Here is a 13,240-nt window from a genome sequence, read left to right as displayed (position 1 = left end):
TTCTGAAATCTTTCGTCAATTTTTCAATTCCTATATTCTAATGAGCAAAATTAAAACATTGCGTTCAGAAAAAAGTGCAACAACTAGAAAATTAAGAAAAGCAATAGCATCTCGACCATGTATTGTAAAGTTACGGAAAAAAATGAATAAACCGTGTGAATTAAAAAAATGAAAGAGAGATAACGTGTTAACTATTTATAAATACAATTAATTAGAAGACAAGAAAATAATAACAGTGTAATAAAAATAAAACAGTCGTGTTAATAAAAATATATTATTGATACAAAACATGTGTCATAGCATATTATCATGCATGGCATATAACGATTTTTTTCAGAAAAATGTCTAAACCGGAAGAATATGATTGTCATAAATTATTTTATGAAGTTTATATAACTATCTATATCTATATACATAAGTACCGTCGTCTGTATGTATGTTTGACCGCGAACTACTCATTCGTTAGTGGACCGAATTTTTACGAAAAATATATGAAGTAGGGGTAGAATTTCCCGGGAAGTGCCATAAAGTGTATAGTTTTTCGTTACCGATTTTCTGGAAACTGGTTTTTTTAATTTTTCAAATTTTTCGAGAAATAACTGACCAAATCTCAAAGAATTGTATATGAAACAGGGACAGAATTTTACGGGAAGTACCATAAAGTGTATAGTTTTTTGTTACCGATTTTCTGGAAGCCGGTTTTTTTAATTTTTCCAATTTTTCGGGAAATAAATTGACCGAATCTCAAAGAATTGTATATGAAACAGAGGTAGAATTTTCCGGGGAATTCTATAAAGTATATAATTTTTCGTTACCGATCGTTTTGGAAACCGGTTACAAAATTTTTCCAATTTTTCGGGAATTAATTGACCGAAACTCAAAGAATTGTATATGAAGTAGGAGTAGAATTTCCCGGAGAGTGCCATAAAGTGTATAAATTTTCGTTACCGATTTTTGGTGAAATCCGATCGTTTTGGAAGCCGGTTACAAAATTTTTCCAATTTTTCGGGAATTAATTGACCGAAACTCAAAGAATTGTATATGAAGTAGGAGTAAAATTTTCCGAGGATTGCTATAAAGTATATATAATTTTTCGTTACCGACTTTTTGGAAGCCGGTTACGAAATTTTTCCAATTTTTCAAGAAATAATTGACTGAATATTAAAGAATTATTATGAAATAGGGGTAGGAAGAATTAAAGAATGTATAATAGAATTAGAAAAATTGCTAATAATAAAAGAGTTTCCGATTTCTGTTTAAAAAAATGTACTTGATTGCTCCAATTTTCGCAAATTTTGAGATATCAAGCTGAAATTTTTTTATGGATAATTTTTATGGATAATCTTTCGTTACCGATTTTTTAGAAACCGGTTTTAAAATTTTTCAAATTTTTCGAGAAATAATAAGTATTAATAGACCGATTTAATAGTAAAAAGGTTTCCAATTTCTGTAAAAAAAAAATGTACATGATTGCTCCAATTTCCGCAAACTTTGAGATATCAAGCTGAATTCTTTTTTATGGATAATTTTTCGTTACCGATTTTTTAGAAACCGGTTTTAAAATTTTTCAAATATTTTGAGAAATAATAAGTATTAATAGACCGATTTAATAGTAAAAAGGTTTCCGATTTCTGTAAAAAAAAAATGTACATGATTGCTCCAATTTCCGCAAACTTTGAGATAAGCTGAATTTTTTTTTATGGATAATTTTTCGTTACCGATTTTTTAAAAACCGGTTTGAAAATTATTCAAATTTTGAGAAATAAAAAAGTATTAATTGACCAATTTTCTTGTATATTATAGTCATCCCGCTATATCTAATCTATACTATTATATAAAATTCTTACGGATGGTGTATGTTTGGCCGTTTTTAACTTAAAAACTATTAGATCGAATATGTATTAAAACTATATAAAATAGGGGTAGAATTTTCCGGAGAGTGCTATAGAGTGTATAGTTTTTCGTTATCTATTTTCTGGAAACCGATTTTTTTTATTTTTTTAATTCTTACGGGTGGTGTATGTTTGAACGTTTTTAACTTAAAAATTATTGGACCAAATTTGTATTAAAACCATAAAAAATAGGGGTAGAATTTTCCGGGGAGTGCTATTGGGATCTGACATTCGTCGTCATGACATCTGGTGGTCGAAAGTGAAAGCAGTGAAAGGTAACAGATCTCGTGGCATTGTACAGGCTTGACGTGCGGTCGTATTGGCTTTGCGTTACTGGCTTTGTATTTTTATTAATATGGAATTTTCTCCGCGTTGTAAATCTACGAGCAGAATTAAGTGTTCAGTTTGCGGTTGTAAAAGTAAGGTTGATCGTAATTTAAATGTTCGATTTCATCTCTCGAAAATTTAATTTGGCAGTTAGATTTTTTTTTTATTTCACATAATGAGTAATAGCAAGTAGTTTATTAAAATGTTAAATACATATATCATCTTATATTAACTTTTAAAATAAACTTTATTACATTAACATTTTAACATTAATATAAATATATACTCATTCTTTTAACTTTTTCTATATCTTATAATCCTATATCTAATGACTTCCTATATCTAATAACTTTCTATATCTTATAACTTTTAACCCTTTTCTATTTCTGAAAACTTTTGTATATAATCTTTTATATAATCTTGTAATTATTTCTATATCTTATAACTTTTAACCCTTTTCTATTTCTAAAAACTTTTGTATATAAACTTTTATATAATCTTGTATATAATAATTTCTATATTTTATAACTTTTAACTTTTTTATAATTCTATGACTCAATGTTTTCACTAGCTTTTATTGAACTTTCAGTTCTTAAACAGATTTCATGCAACATAATGCCATAATATACTGTAAGAATAAAAATGGTATCCAATGTTTCGAAGGATATAAGAACGGTATAATGTTTATTATAGGATGAGAATAAAGAATATGAGAGATACAAAAGGAACGTTAACACTCTCGCTCGATCTACGCTGAGGCTGAGCCTCGTTCAAACTCCGAAACTACACACGACGCGAAACGTTACAATTCGACTTCTCGGTTCGAAGGCTTCTCTGTAACTGTTCCCTGGGCAACGAACGCCCTTTGCTCGCTTGCTTTCGAAAAACGACTCTCTACAAATTAACGCTCTGTTGTCATTAGACGATCGACTCTCTAATAGATTCTTCGCATGGCAACACGGCGCGGCATCGCGACACGCGCGTGACACGCGACACACACACACAACTCGATACATTTCAATACTACACTCGGCCATTCTGTCATCACAATTGTCCTCAAGTGTGGTTACTCTTGGTCAGAATTCTCCGCATCATCCACCCAAGGTTTCATATGGTCCGCTGACGTAGAGGTCCGTAGGGGACCTTCATGTTCTCCGACCTTACTCACTAAATATCTATCATTACGCAGACAATTTTTGACAGCATAAGAACCTAAGTATTTCGGCATTAATTTCATTCCGGGTCCGAATTGAGTTCGCTTTATCGCTATCAAATCGTTCTCCTTGGGTTTTTTACGTCTCTTATTGTAATATCTCCGATTCTCCTGTTGAACTTTAAGAATATTTTGCTTCGCTAAAAGTCGTATTTTGTCTCTTTCATTCTGAAAAATAGTAGCTAACTCCGAATCAATTAATTCTTTAACTCGCGGGTTACTCTTAAGGCGCATATGCGTTCCTAAAAGTAATAAGTTAAACGGTGTAAATCCCGTGCTTCTACTCGGTATCGAATTTATGTACTGTTGCGCAATATCTAAATACTTAAACCATTCATCTGGTTTCGGCGTCGTCAATTTAGTCAGCAAAGGTATCAAAGTTCGGTTGATTCTCTCTACTTGACCATTAAATCGCAGTACGCCAGTCGTAATAAGTACATGCTCGATATTCTCTTGCTTACAATATTCTTTAAACTCCTGAGATGAAAAGGCGGTGCCTCTATCAGAAATAATCCGTCTCGGATTTCCAAAAATCACAGCCTGTTTCTTAAGTCGATCTATTACTTCAGATGAACATGTACTTTTAACGGCGTAAAACCAAACGAATTTACTGAATGCGTCTACAACTACGAGGATATGTCGAAAATTTTTTTCGTAGACGGTAAAGGACCCAAGTGATCGATATGATAAGTACACTACCTTTATCGATCGTATGTAGTCAACCGTCTTGTTTACCTTTCTTCCGTTCCGCTAAAATACAATCAACACAATTAAATACTACCTTCTCGATTTTTGCACGCATATTCGCAATCCAGTAATCTCTTTTTACTAACAGCTCTGTTTTGTTAGTCGAAAAATGCCCTTGTTCATGAGCTTGCCGTATTATTTGTAACTGCATAAGCTTCGGTACCACTAATCGCACATCGTTATCACACAATCTAAATAATAGTCCGTCACGCATAATATAATCTTTGGTAGAACCACGATTCGCTAAATCGATAATTTGTCGCACTTCGCTATCCTTACTCTGCGCTTTCTTTAATTTAACAATTAATCCTTCATCGTCTTCATCTATCGCAAATACATTCGGTAACGGGTTACGACTAAGCGCATCTACATGGGTCATGCTTTTCCTTGCCCGATGTTCAATCGTATACGAGAATTCCTCAAGAAGCAATGCCCATCTCGCTACTCTAACACACAAATTCTTCTTATTCATCGTTAACGTAAACGCGCGGCAGTCCGTAACAATTTTAAATGGAATACCTAACACATAGACTCTAAATTTCTGCAATGCTTTCACTATCGCAAGGACTTCGAGTTCGTAGCTATAATACTTTTCTTCGGCTTCCGTGGTTTTCCCACTCGCATAATACACTAGGTGAAACATTCGATCGTCGCTATTGCGTTGCATTAAAATAGCACCGTACCCGTATTTAGATGCGTCTGTATGTAGCTCTGTTTCGCGATTCGGGCTGTACAATTGCAATACCGGTTTATCGCTTAATAACCTTTTAAGTTCACGGAAAGCAGTTTTTTCTTCTTCACCAAAATGAAACGGTACATTCGCTCTTAACAAATTCGTCAACGGACGAGCAATCAATGAATATCCTAATATAAATTTTCGAAAATAACTCGTGAGGCCGATAAAACTTTGCACCTGCTTTACAATACTCGGTTCCGGAAATCGCACCACAGCTTCCGTTTTACGCGGGGAGGGGTGGATAGTTCCGCTCTCGACAACATGTCCTAAGTATTCAACACTCTTTTGCAAAAAACAACATTTACTTCAATTAATAATTAGCCCGCATTCAGCGGCTGTCTCTAATACAATCTTTAATCGTCTCAAGCCTTCTTCTTCGTCTGACGACGGAATGATAACATCATCTATACATATAACTCGAAGCAACTTTTGATTGAATAAGTTACTCTAAGTACCGCATTAATATATTTTTGAAAAACTGCGGGTGAGTTACACAATCTGAAAGGAACTACTAAAAATTCGTATTGCCCATCTGGTACGATAAATGAGGTATATTTACGATTGTCTTCGTCCAGTGGTACGTGAAAAAATCCGTTCTTAAGATCAAGAGTGGTAAAAACTTTGGCATCTTGTAACGAATCTATTTGATCTTCGATAAGCGGTAATGGAAATCGATCTTTCACGATCTTCTTATTAAGTTCTCTATAGTCTACACATAATCGCGTCGCGCCGTTTTTTTTTTCTTAACTAGTATTACCGGACTCGCGTACTCAGATAATGATGGCTGTATAATGTCGTCCCGCAACCATTCTTTAATATGCGCGTTTACTTCGTCTTTTTCCGCTTTGGATAATCGTCGCGGTCGCTGATACACGGGTTGATCATCCTTGACTACAATCGTCATTTTAATGCCTACGTCGTCGCGAGTTTTTACGGGCTTATATGCTTCAATTAAATTTTCAACTTCGCGCCTATGCTCTTTATTCGCGATATTCGATACGTCAACTTCGTTCATTCCGCAGTCGTAATCGATACTTAAGATTTCGGGAACAACGTCAGTCTCTTCGTTACTTCTTCTCTTGCTCTAAGATCTATGGTGTTCAAGAAATCCGCACCGATCAATAATTCATGTTGCATTAGATCGTCGGGAATTACATAAATGTCTATCGAGAATCTATTATCATCGACAACCAAATTCGCAGAAAATCTACCTAACGTTGTGTTATTCAGCGCTCCTACTCCACGAAAACGTATTTCACTTTACTCGAACAGCGGTGAGTTTAATTTAATATATACTTGTCTTCTCGCATCAAAGTAAAATCACTACCGGTGTCTATTAACGCGGTGGTCTCGAATCCGTTTACTAAAACTTCCTTTCGATATTTTTTACGTGCGGGTCTCGACTAGGGCTCTGATTTTATTCCGTTTTTCGAATAAACGTTTAAACGTGAAACGTTTATCCGTTTACATTTTCTTCCAAAAAAACGTTTACGTTTAAACGTTTAGTAAACGTTTAGTAAACATCACTGAGAAAATTATACATTGTTATTTCGTGCGTGCGTGCATGCGTACGTACGAACGTGCGTGCATGCGCTCGCTCTCACTCGCGGATGTCGTCGATGATGCGAGCACGCGTGACAAAAACTTGTCGAACTGTGTCGTTCCCTCGTGCTTTTGTCTGCCCCTATTTGCTCCCCCCCCCTCCCCCGCGTCAAAATTAGGGCTCGCTATTATTTAAACAAAAGCTCATTTACTCGTATATTTAAGTACATTCATTTATGAGTAGAAGAGAGTGTTTTACAAATTTAACTAATATTTATATGCTTTTATTTCATTTTAAGTCAAAATTGCATCCAAATCTGAACAAAAGAATACTTTTTTATACCGTTTTTGTTTAACAGTGCGTCATATTAACAACAATATGTAATAACAATAATCTAAAAACAATCACTAATTGTGATTTACAATAAACTGTCTATACACACTAAATATTTCTAATATATTCCAATATAACAAACACAATACATCTTTCATCGTCCAGTATTTAAAAAAAAAGATTTTTAATAAATAATACATCTAATTATTACTAATGAATAATAAAATGTTAACAAAACTATAAAAAAGAAAGAAGAAAAACAATCACAAATTGTGATTTACAATAAACTGCCTATACACACTAGATATTTCTAATATATTCCAATATAACAAACACAACACATCTTTCATCGTCCAGTATTTAAATAAAAAAGATTCTTAATGAATAATACATCTAATTATTACTAATGAATAATACGATAACAAATGTTAACACAACTATATAAAAAAGAAAGAGATTCTTAATCTAATTTTGATAGGATCATATATAATCCTTTCATGTATACACAGATTTGTTTTGGTAAAGAAATACAAGCATGTTTACATTTTCAGGAGACAAACAATTCCGTTTTGGGGTAACAATATTTCCAGCTGTAGAAAAAGTACGCTCCGCACTCGCCGATGTCGCAGGAATACTTAAGGCTCCTGGGTAGTCACCGCGGCCATATTGGATTCTTACTATCGAGGCGAGAAAAACACCCAATTTTGTTGTGCATGCCATTTTCAAATAAAAAGACATTTCAATAAAACATCACTATAGATCGTTTCAGAACACTTCCAAAATTGGCCGAAAACTACCCTTTTCCTTCGACAATAAACAAACAGCCATAAAACGAAGCCTAAACATACGGGAAGCCTAAACAGCCGTTTAACGACTATTGAAAGGAGGTGAAAACGTTCCTTCCGCATGCAAATCTTACTTTTCGGCCAATTTTACGACTTTCACGAATACGTTAAACGTTAGAGCACAAGCACAGAGCAAATAATAAAGAAATAGCACGCACAACAAAATAGGTTGTCAACATGTCACAAGACAGAATTCTCCATTGGAGAGAGTGAGAGGAGAGAGTGGCGTCGCCACCGTCAACGCAGAGTTCTCGGCTCAGGGACCAGGAGCCTTAAATATTTTCTAGCTAAAAGGGCCCCAATGCTGGAAATTTATCGGCTCGTGTTTTCCACCACTCTAAATAATCTAAATCAAATCGCAGTTGTGGCTCCGTAAGATAAGCTTGAAGTTGAGATTCCACATCATTAACACAATGCATTGGCTGATAAAATAAAAACTCTAAAGCAGTTTTGTGTACAGTTTTTCCTAGGTCATCTTTTGCATTAGGTACTGTGTTTATTGGTACTGTATCCAAGAGACTGCGGACATGTTCTTTTACTTTTTGCCTTGTCTCAGCTAATTCGTCTTCTAAATTCTTGGATCGAGGATCCAAGAATGAGGCAGTAAGGCGTGCGCTTACGTTGAAGAAATTGTTCCATTCGGCGAGCTTAAAGCGGTTCTGCAATTCTGTGGAGACAAATTTTTTAAACGTAGCTGCTAGATCCGAATCTTCAGAAACTAATTGCATATGATGATGAATTATTTTCCAAAGTAATGGACGCACTATAGAAGCAGGAGAGTAGTTGTCTCTACAAAAAACAGTTGTGGCCATTTGTAATGGTCTCAACAGATTTACTAATTCTTCCATCTTCGTCCATTGTTCCTCCGTTATTTCAAGTTTTTTAGCTACAGAAAAAGTAGTCACATTCCTATCAGCTAAAACATTTGATATGGGCAAACGGTTTGCAATAAGTTTTTCCAGCATCTCAAATGTGGAATTCCATCTTGTTTTGACACTCTGAATTAATTTTGATGGTTTTATATTTAGTTGTGCTTGCTTTGATTGCAAAGTTGTGGTAGCTACGGTTGAATGGCGAAAATGTCCCACTACTTTTCCAGCCTTCTGACAAATCTCTTGTATTTCTGGATATGCTAAAGCTTCATTTACGACAAGCTGTAGAGTATGAGCTGCACAAGTAAGACCGTCTTGCTCTTGAATTTCAATCATATCACGTACTGCATTCACAACATTAGCCGCATTGTCAGTCACTACCGCTGATACTTTTTCAGAAATTTCCCATTTCGTAAAAATTTTGCTCATAGCCTCGGAAAGGTTCGTTGCTGTGTGTCGCTCTATCATCAGCTGGGTCAAAAGGGTATACGATTTAGATTTCCATTTATCATCTATTAAATGTACTGTCATAGTAAGGTATGAGTGTTGTGCTAATGATGTCCAGCAGTCAGAAGTGCACGCCACAGTAGATACAACCCTCAATTCTTCACGAATTTTGTTCTTAACTTCAGTATACAAATTACTTAATCTTTTTTTTTAAGTACTTTCTTTGCAAATTTTATAATTTGGCTCAATAACAGACATAAAATTAATAAAACCAGAACATGAGACGAATGATTGAGGAAGTTGAGTCGTAGCAATCATCTTCGTTAAACTTTGATCGATGATTTCTGACCTTTCGGCACTACATGAACGTCCATTCTTGTAAATGCTCATAGGACGTCGATGACGCTTCCTACGATTTTGTGTTGAAAATTCTTCATTTGACAACATGGATGAACATGGAGTGGCTGAAGATGATGATGGTGTTGAGGAATTAAGTACTAATAGATTCTTCTCTAATTGTCTGTCTTTATCTGAATTATCTATGTTTTCCTCATCCACATCCTCATCGTGTGATAGTCTAAAAATGAGAAAACATTATAGCGGGCGGTTTAATGCCGTGACACATATGGACAAGTGCGTTTTTCAATATAAGAAAATACGGTAATGTTTTACATTAAATATACGAGCAAGTGACTCATAAGCGGCAAGACCAACCATACACAGAAGGAACAGTTGTTAAAATATATAAAAAATTTATGCAAAATACAAATTTGAAAATAGTTTTATTGGATCAATAAAATTATTTCCTAGTTTATTTTACTATAGTTTGTCAAAACACATATCAAAGCATTTTGATACTTTAACAAACTAATAAGATATAAATCAACAAATAATTTTGATGATTTAACAAAATTATTTTCAATATCTGGCACAAATTTTTGATATTTTAGCAAAACTGTTCTTTTCGTGTATATTTAAACAATACAGCTAACATTTATATTATTTATTATTTACTTATTAATTTAAAATTTACTTATATATATATATATATATATATATATATATATATATATTTATTTATTTATTAACTTACTTTTTTTTCTTGATTTGAGGATGTAAGCCATGGATCTTCCGCAAAGGATTACCAATTGCGCCAGTTGAGCCACCGACACAACTCAATTCGTTATCTACATCATCACTACATATATTGCAGTATGCTTTATCGTTTTTTCTTTTGGCATATTCCCACACCCAACTCTTTCCCTGTTTTCCCATTATGCGTTCAACGTTGATGTATCAAAGTATAACGTGTTTTCGTTTAAACGTATAGCAAGTCCTAGACTGACTGAGAAATGATTAGTGATTACGCGACAAAAGTACCAGGTAGGCGTAAACAAAACAACACTTGTTTTGTTCGTTTCATACCTACTTTATGCCATGTAATTATCTAAAAACAACATAACTGTATCCAGATTATCCAGTTTAAAAATGTAACGCGTTATCATTACCGTTACTTGTTAGCAATTTGGAAAAGCAACTTGTTACCGTTATCGTTACTATAAGAAAGTAACAATTCGTTATTTTTTTATAACATTAAAATAAAATGCGTGATTGATTTAAAAAAATTATTATTTTTATAAGTACTTATATATACATAGATATACGTACAATTTAAACATACAGTAAATAAAAATGAAATGTACAGCAAACAGAAACATACAATAATATAACTTTAAACATACAATATACATTAAAATTAATTTGTTATGTAAAAATAAATAAAGCTTGCATTTACAATTACACATAAAATTAATTTTTTTGTGTTGCTTGCACTATATGCACTCAATTTCATTCTTGCTTTTATACCAGCATCCGAATGCGTATTCGTTTTGTTCCAAGTCCAAGAAGTGCAAGCAGCGCGAACAAATCTAAATACTTCTGATTTATTGAATAGAAATCACTAAAGTAACGATGAAAGTAACGAATTCGTTTCCGTTACTGTAAAAATGTGACGACGTCACCGGAAAGAAAGTAATAGTAACGATATTACAAATAATACATTACTTCCCAACTCTGACTATATTTCCCACACAGCACATAATATTGCAGAAATATTGCAGTAATATTGCAATATAGTGGAAATATTACGTATTACAATAAAATATTTCAGTAATATTAGTGATGTACCGTATTACACGTTTTTAAATATAATATTAAAATATTACAGTAATATTGCTGCAATTGCTGGAGCCGTCTGTATAACCGACAAAATTACCATTTTCTATGTTATCGACTATATCTGTCCTTGTATAGACAAAGATATAGACAAGGATAGCACACCGGAAATAAGTTGGCGCTGCAAGTTCATATTTTTTAATGAACTATAGCTCAAACGATTGCTCCCTAATTGCTCCCTCAGAATCAACAATTGCTCCTCTTTTAAAATTATTATTTTTTGAGATATTTAATAAAAACAAAAAATTTCTAATTTTTATTGAAAAACATATTTATAATAATTCTATGCAACTAAATCCGGCATAGAACGATTGCTCCTTCATTGCTCCTTATTGCTCCATCATAATTTTAATGATTTATTGCATTTTTATTGAAAAATTAACAAATTAATCATTTCACAAGTAACGCCGCCGCCGCCACTATCGGCCGCCTATTGTAACTATATGGCTCGGCAGCCATTGGCGGAAATATTCAAACGTTATATAATAGCTCTATTGTTCATAACTATATCTCAAAGAGTTTAGTCAACATTTCCTATTGATTTTCGGTAGAATAACTATTTCTCGCTTCGCTCTATTGGGATTTTCAATCGCTCTATTCGTCGTTGCTTTTCTGTAAGAGCTGCAAGTTGATTGGCTTAAACCAAAACTCGAACGCAGTTCTAGCAATGTGGACACAAGGCTTAAGTGCCCATCTACAATAGGTGTTTTAAGCCCTAAGCCCTAAGAAATTGACCAATCACAGTCAATTTATTCTCTTCAAATTCAATTGTGATTGAACAATTTCTTAAGGCTTAGGGCTTAAAACACCTATTGTAGATGGACACTAAGGCTGAGTTTCCACTGAGCGCGTCACGCATCGCGTTATCCGTCGCGACCAATCAAAACATCTTATTTTATTACATTATTTGTAATGGGATGTTTAGATTGGTTAAGCCCCTTGCACAATGCCAGACAATAGGAACAGGAAATAACCAAAAAATCGTTAATTACAACCTAAAAAGTTTGAATGCTATGATTGGTTGGCAACAGACAATAGGCACAAAATTTCCAACGTGACGGAAACTCTGTGTCTATTGCCTGTGTCACTGTTTATTCTGCATTTATACATGATTTCTGATTTCTATTCCCTGTTCCTATTGCCTGTTGCCTGGCATTGTACAAGGGGCTTTAACGACAGATGACGCGACGCGTGACGCGCACAGTGGAAACTCAGCCTAACGTCAATAAGGGCTCATGCACAATGCTGACAGGTGGGCAATTAAGGAGCAATCGTTTTATGTTGGATATACTTACAGAAGACTGTGAGAAATGTACTTTTCCAAGAAAATAAACAGTTCTTTGCTAAAATATCATACAAAATTAATTATACGAATGGAGCGATTGAAAATCCCAATAGAGCAAAGCGAAAAATAGTTATTCTACCGAAAATCACTAGGAAATGTTGACTAAACTCTTTGAGATATAGTTATGAACAATAGAGCTATTATATTACGTTTGAATATTTCCGCCAATGGCTGCCGAGCCATAGTTACAATAGGCGGCCGATAGTGACGGCGGCGGCGTTACTTGTGAAATGATTAATTTGTTAATTTTTCAATAAAAATGCAATAAATCATTAAAATTATGATGGAGCAATAAGGAGCAATCGTTCTATGCCGGATTTAGTTGCATAGAGTTATTATAAATATGTTTTTCAATAAAAATTAGAAATTTTTTGTTTTTATTAAATATCTCAAAAAATAATAATTTTAAAAGAGGAGCAATTGTTGATTCTGAGGGAGCAATTAGGGAGCAATCGTTTGAGCTATAGTTCATTAAAAAATATGAACTTGCAGCGCCAACTTATTTCCGGTGGATAGCACACTACGCTACATTGCACGCACACATACGCACGATGCACATCGACATTATACTTTTATATTACGCTTCCAAATCTTGATTTGGAGGGTTTATCGATGTTTTTCTTGTTGTGCAATTCGGGGGAACTTGTTTTCGCGTTCGTACCAATGGTATATCTCTTATATGAAATACATCTTGTGACGAGCTGA

The 13,240-nt window shown here is 34.1% G+C and overlaps 1 long non-coding RNA gene across 1 annotated transcript in view; it reads left to right on the top strand.

The window, feature by feature from the left end:
- Nucleotides 1-13,240, top strand: part of LOC139824720 (uncharacterized) — a 36,365-nt gene that overhangs the window by 12,650 nt on the left and 10,475 nt on the right. The window lies entirely within an intron of this gene.

Source organism: Temnothorax longispinosus, unplaced genomic scaffold (assembly GCF_030848805.1).
Source record: "Temnothorax longispinosus isolate EJ_2023e unplaced genomic scaffold, Tlon_JGU_v1 HiC_scaffold_53, whole genome shotgun sequence".
In the NCBI taxonomy this organism is placed as follows: Eukaryota; Metazoa; Arthropoda; class Insecta; order Hymenoptera; family Formicidae; genus Temnothorax; species Temnothorax longispinosus.
This window is presented reverse-complemented; position numbering and strand designations above follow the sequence as displayed.